At 36.5% G+C, this 6,992-nt stretch overlaps 1 non-coding gene across 1 annotated transcript; it reads right to left on the reverse strand.

Moving 5' to 3' along the window:
• Positions 1-6,040: 6,040 nt before the first annotated feature.
• LOC112782117 (small nucleolar RNA R71) lies at positions 6,041-6,148 on the reverse strand. Its single transcript, XR_003192855.1, has one exon. It is a non-coding gene; the product is annotated as a small nucleolar RNA R71 (small nucleolar RNA).
• Between the last annotated feature and the right edge of the window lie 844 nt (positions 6,149-6,992).

The following is a 6,992-nucleotide window of genomic DNA, read 5'->3' on the forward strand; positions in this document are numbered from 1 at the left end:
CCAACTTAAGGACAATAAACAAAAGTGCTAGGTGGGAGACAACCCACCATGGTAAATTCTTTTCATTTTTCTCTTTTGTACATATTGGTAAAAGTAGTTTAATTTCATATTTTGATTAGTTTGTTGAGTTTATTTGGTAGTTTGATATGTTAAATAAGGTTTTAAGGTGTTTTGGTAGCTGTTTGGAGATTTGGAAGGCTTAGTTTGGTGCAAGAACTTGGAAAAATTTTGAAAAAATAGAGCACCAACCCGCGCGTGCCTGCACTTGGCGCGTACGCGTGCCCAAGCATTTTCGACCATCCATGCGCACGCGTACATGGCGCATACGCGTGGATGAAAAAATTCCACCCCAGCCAAAAACCCGAGAGTTAGGCCTGCACTGTGCGAATATTGGGCCTAAGGCACAAGCCAACCCGCGCGTATGCGCACCTGGCGCGTACGCGTCTTTGATGCCAATTGCGCAATGTGCATGCACGCACGCTGTGCGCACGCGCGTCGATAGCGCCACCTGCCCTCCTGGTACATTTTCCAAAGAGTTGGGCCAATCTTGGGCTGACACTGTGCCCAGCGCCTAACCTAACCCACGCGTGTGCGCACCTGGCGCGTACGCGCCCTTCGGCCAAACTGCGCATTGGCGCGTAGGCGTGCATGACGCATCCGCGTCGGTAAAAAAAAGAGTTTTTTTCCTCCTCTTCCATTTTCTTTTGTTTATCGCATTCATATACTTCTATTCTTTGCATTTTAATTTTGTTTTTATAGCTTGTTTTCATTTTATTTTCTAAGCTTTTCATTTTAATAATGGTGTTGAATTCTCTTACTCAATTGTTGAGCATTTCTTGCATTATTTTGGTGCTTCGTGACTTGTTTGATATTGATGGGTGATGAAACTTTTAAATCAATGCTTCATCTTTTATGACTCTTGTATCCCTTGTGCATTGATATGAGCTCATATTATTTTTCATGATCTACTTTTTCTTATTTGAACTTGATGCTCAATATGCTCTTCATGCTTTGACTTTATTCTTGCATCAAGTATTAGTTGATATGCCATTAGCTCATATTATTTTCTTACTCACATGCTTAGCTACCATGTCGTAGAGAACCATACTCTTATTTGGCATTAGCCCCCGCCTATGTTCTATTTGCTTTGATATCTTTATTGTAAGCTTCATTTTCTTTCTTTTTCTCTCCTTTTAGGTTGGCCACCAAGAAGGAAGAAAAGGAAGAGCTTTTAAATGGGGCAACAAACAAGTCCACCCACACAACCTTTTGAAGAAGCTTATCAATTGTAGCAACACGTCCACTTTGCTCTTCTTTGCATGCACCGATGACGGTGCAATCTTCAAGTGTGGGGAGGTCGTCCGACTGATCTCCGTGGGTAACAATTTTCTTGTCCAACATCAATTCTTAGTTTTCTTTGTTAGATTAGTTATTACATTGCATGTTAGGTTGCATGCTAGTTAGAATTTGTACATATTTTCACCACTTCTTTCTTGCTAGGACTACTTGGTTAGGGTGATGATTTCTTTTCCAAGAAATTATTTTAGGGCACCCTACCAATTCGAAAAATTTTTTTTTGAACTTGCTTGAAAGAATTTATTTTGGAACATGGTTTTTGAGCTAAGAACACAAGCTTGTGAGATTTGAGCCTAATGGTGTGGTTACATATTATAACCACTTATTTTCCTTCTTGTATGCATTATTCTCTTTCTATGATTGTAATCTTTGATTTGTTTGATTCTTTATGTCCATTATTTTGTGTATTCATGCATTTATATGATTAAGGCCATCATTTCGTTTAGCTCACTTACCCAAATAGCCTACCTTTTATCATCCATTGTTAGCCAATTTGAGCCTACGATTAACCCATTTGTTCATAATTTTAGCACATTACAAGCTGATGAGCGGATAATTTATACGCTTTTTGGCACTGTTTTTAGTATGTTTTTAGTAGAATTCTGTTACTTTTAGGGATGTTTTCATTAGTTTTTATGTTAAATTCATATTTCTAGACTTTACTATGAGTTTGTGTGTTTTTCTGTGATTTCAGGTATTTTCTGGCTGAAATTGAGGGACTTGAGCAAAAATCAGATTCAGAGGTTGAAGAAGGACTGCTGATGCTGTTGGATTCTGACCTCCCTGCACTCAAAGTGGATTTTCTGGAGCTACAGAACTTAAAATGGCGCGCTTCCAATTGCGTTGTAAAGTAGACATCCAGGACTTTCCAGAAATATATAATAGTCCATACTTTGGCCGAGTTTAGATGACGTAAAAGGGCGTTGAACGCCAGTTCTACGCTGCAATCTAGAGTTAAACGCCAGAAACACGTCACAAGCCAGAGTTGAACGCCAGAAATACGTTACAAACTGGCGTTCAACTCCAAGAATGACCTCTACACGTGTAACATTCAAGCTCAGCCCAAGCACACACCAAGTGGGCCCCGGAAGTGGATTTATGCATCAATTACTTACTTTTGTAAACCCTAGTAACTAGTTTAGTATAAATAGGACTTTTTACTATCATCTTCGGATCATCTTTGGATCATTTTTAGATCTCTAGACCTCCATGGGAGGCTGGCCACTCGGCCATGCTTACCCTATGTTCACTTATGTATTTTTAATGGTAGAATTTCTGCACTCCATAGATTAAGGTGTGGAGCTCTGCTGTTCCTCAAAGATTAATGCAAAGTACTACTATTTTTCTATTCAATTCAACTTATTCCGCTTCTAAGATATTCATTCGCACTTCAACCTGAATGTGATGAACGTGACAATCATCATCATTCCCCCACGAACGCGTGCCTGACAACCACTTCCGTTCCACCTTAGATTGAATGAGTATCTCTTGGATCTCTAAATTAGAATCTTCGTGGTATAAGCTAGATTAATGGCGGCATTCATGAGAGTCCGGAAAGTCTAAACCTTGTCTGTGGTATTCCGAGTAGGACTCTGGGATTGAATGACTGTGACGAACTTCAAACTCGCGAGTGCTGGGCGTAGTGACAGACGCAAAAGGAGGGTGAATCCTATTCCAGTATGATCGAGAACCTCAGATGATTAGCCGTGCTGTGACAGAGCATTTGGACCATTTTCACAAGAGGATGGGATGCAGCCATTGACAAGGGTGATGCCTCCAGACGATTAGCCATGCAGTGACAGCGCATCGGACCATTTTTCAGAGAGGATAAAAAGTAGCCATTGACAACGGTGATGTCCTTACATAAAGCCAGCCATGGAAAGGAGTAAGACTGATTGGATGAAGACAACAGAAAAGCAGAGGTTCAGAGGAACAAAAGCATCTCTATACACTTATCTGAAATTCTCACCAATGATATACATAAGTGTTTCTATCCTTATTTTCTATCTATTTATTATTTATGTTCGAAAACTCCATAACTATTTTATATCCGCCTGACTGAGATTTACAAGGTGACCATAGCTTGCTTCATACCAACAATCTCCGTGGGATTGACCCTTACTCACGTAAGGTTTATTACTTGGATGACCCAGTGCACTTGCTGGTTAGTTGTATCGAAGTTGTGAATGAAAAACGATTTATTAAGACGTGCGTATAGAGTTTTTGGCGCCGTTGCCTGAGATCACAATTTCGTGCACCAAGTTTTTGGCGCCGTTGCTGGGGATTGTTCGAGTTTGGACAACTGATGGTTTATCTTGTTGCTCAGATTAGGTAATTTTCTTTTTGTTTTATTTTCAAAAATTTTTCAAAAACCTTTCAAAAATTTCTCCTTTGTTTTTTAAAAAAAAATTTTAAATAAATGTTTTCAAAAAATATTTTTCTTCAGAATTTTTAAGAATGAATTCTAGTGTTTCATGAAGCATGTTGGAGTCTGACTGGTTGTAAAGCCATGTCTAAATTCTTTTGGACTGAGGCTTCCAAACCATCAGCATAGAGGCAAGTTAATTTGATAAGTAATGAGCAGTATATTCTGATGTTACATGCTAAAGCTTGACTGGCTATTAAGCCATGTCTAACCCTCAGATTAGAGCTTTAGACTCAGAGTGCAAGATTTCTGGAATTCATATTAAAAATTTTTGGAATCCTTATTTTTCCTTTTTCACACCAATTTTCAAAAAATCCAAAAAAATTTAATAAAATCATAAAAATCTAAAATATTTCATGTTTCTTGTTTGAGTCTTGAGTCAAGTTGAAAGTTTGGTGTCAATTGCATATTCATCTTGCATTTTTCGAAAAATTCATGCATTCATAGTGTTCTTCATGATCTTCAAGTTGTTCTTGGTAAATCTTCTTGTTTGATCTTGATGTTTTCATGTTTTGTGTCTTTTCTTGTTTTTCATGTACATTTTTGCATTCATAGTGTCTGAACATGAAAGATTTCTAAGTTTGGTGTCTTGCATGTTTTCTTTGCATATAAAAATTTTCAAAAATATGTTCTTCATGTTCATCATGATCTTCAAAGTGTTCTTGGTGTTCATCTTGACATTCATAGCATTCTTGCATGCATTCATTGTTTTGATCCAAAATTTTCATGCATTGCATCATTTTCATGTTTTTCTCTCTCATCAATAAAAAAATTCAAAAATCAAAAAAATATCTTCTCCTTTTTTCTCTCATAAATTTCGAAAATTTGAGTTGACTTTTTCAAAAATTTTTAAAATTCAATTGTTTCTTATGAGTCAAATCAAATTTTCAATTTAAAAATCTTATTTTTTTAAAAATCTTTTTCAAAAATAAATTTTATTTTTCTTAATTAATTTCGAAAATTTTAAAAATATTTTTCAAAAATCTTTTTCTTATCTTTATCTCCTAATTTTCGAAAATAACATCATCAATTAATGTTTTGATTCAAAAATTTCAAGTTTGTTACTTGCTTGTTAAGAAAGATTCAAACTTTGAGTTCTAGAATCATATCTTGTGATTTCTTGTGAATCAAATCATTAATTGTGATTTTAAAAATCAAATCTTTTTTAAAACTAATTTCAATCATATCTTTTCAAAAATATCTCTTTATCTTATCTTTTTCAAAATTTGATTTTAAAATATCCTTTCTAACTTCTTATCTTCTTATCTTTTCAAAATTGATTTTCAAATTTGTTTCAACTAACTAACTAACTTTTTGTTTGTTTCTTATCTTTTTCAAAACTACCTAACTAACTCTCTCTCTCTAATTTTCGAAAATATCTTCTCTCTTTTTCAAAAATTTCTTTTTAATTAACTAATTATTTTAATTTTTATTTTAATTTTAGAAAAATTACTAACCTTTTTCAAAAACTATTTTCGAAAATCACTAACTCTTTTTCAAAAAATTATTTTCGAAAATTCTCTCTCTCTCTCTCTCTCTCTTATCTGATATCTCCTTCTATTTATTTATTCATCTACTAATACTTCATCTCACCCAAATTCGAACCCCCTCTTCCATCTGTGTTCGAATTTTTTTCTTCTTCTTTTCTTCTACTCACACAGGGACCTCTATACTGTGGTAAAAAGGACCCCCTATTATTATTATTTTTCTGTCCCTCTTTTTCATATGAGCAGGAGCAAGGACAAGAATATTTTTGTTGAAGCAGATCCGGAACCTGAAAGGACTCTGAAGAGGAAACTAAGAGAAGCTAAATTACAACAATCCAACAAGCACCTTTCAGAAATTTTCGAACAAGAAGAGGAGATGGTAGCTGAAAATAATAATAATGCAAGGAGGATGCTCGGTGACTTTACTGTACCTAATTCCAATTTACATGGAAGAAGCATCTCCATTCCTGCCATTGGAGCAAACAATTTTGAGCTGAAACCTCAATTAGTTTCTCTGATGTAGCAGAATTGCAAGTTTCATGGACTTCCATCTGAAGATCCTTTTCAGTTCTTAACTGAATTCTTGCAGATCTGTGATACTGTTAAGACTAATGGAGTAGATCCTGAAGTCTACAGGCTCATGCTTTTCCCTTTTGCTGTGAGAGACAGAGCTAGAGTATGGTTAGACTCTCAACCTAAGGATAGCCTGAACTCTTGGGATAAGCTGGTCAAGGCTTTCTTAGCCAAGTTCTTTCCTCCTCAAAAGCTGAGTAAGCTTAGAGTGGATGTTCAGACCTTCAGACAGAAAGAAGGTGAATCCCTCTATGAAGCTTGGGAGAGATACAAAGGACTGACCAAAAAGTGTCCTTCTGACATGCTTTCAGAATGGACTATCCTGGATATATTCTATGATGGTCTATCTGAATTGGCTAAAATGTCATTGGATACCTCTACAGGTGGATCCATTTACCTAAAGAAAACGCCTGCAGAAGCTCAAGAACTCATTGACATGGTTGCTAATAACCAGTTCATGTACACTTCTGAGAGGAATCCTGTGAGTAATGGGACGCCTATGAAGAAGGGAGTTCTTGAAATTGATACTCTGAATGCCATACTGGCTCAGAATAAAATATTAACTCAGCAAGTCAATATGATTTCTCAGAGTCTGAATGGAATGCAAGTTGCATCCAATAATACTCAAGAGGCGCCTTCTGAAGAAGAGGCCTATGATCCTGAGAACCCTGCAATAGCAGAGGTAGATTATATGGGTGAACCTTATGGAAACACCTATAATCTATCATGGAGAAATCATCCAAATTTCTCATGGAAGGATCAACAAAAGCCTCAACAAGGCTTTAATAATGGTGGAAGAAATAGGTTTAACAATAGTAAACCTTTTCCATTATCCACTCAGCAACAGATAGAGAATTCTGAGCAGAATCTATCTAGCTTAGCAAATTTAGTCTCTGATCTATCTAAGGCCACTGTGAGTTTCATGAATGAAAAAAGATCCTCCATTAGAAATTTGGAAGCACAAGTGGGCCAGCTGAGTAAAAGGATCACTGAAATCCCTCCTAGTACTCTCCCAAGCAATACAAAAGAAAATCCAAAAGGAGAGTGCAAGGCCATTGACATAGTCAACACGGCCGAACCTGGAGAGGAAGGGGAAGACGTAAATCCCAGTGAGGAAGACCTCCTGGGACGTCCAGTGATCAATAAGGAGT

The sequence above is a fragment of the Arachis hypogaea genome, chromosome 19 (assembly GCF_003086295.3).
Source record: "Arachis hypogaea cultivar Tifrunner chromosome 19, arahy.Tifrunner.gnm2.J5K5, whole genome shotgun sequence".
Classification (NCBI taxonomy): Eukaryota; Viridiplantae; Streptophyta; class Magnoliopsida; order Fabales; family Fabaceae; genus Arachis; species Arachis hypogaea.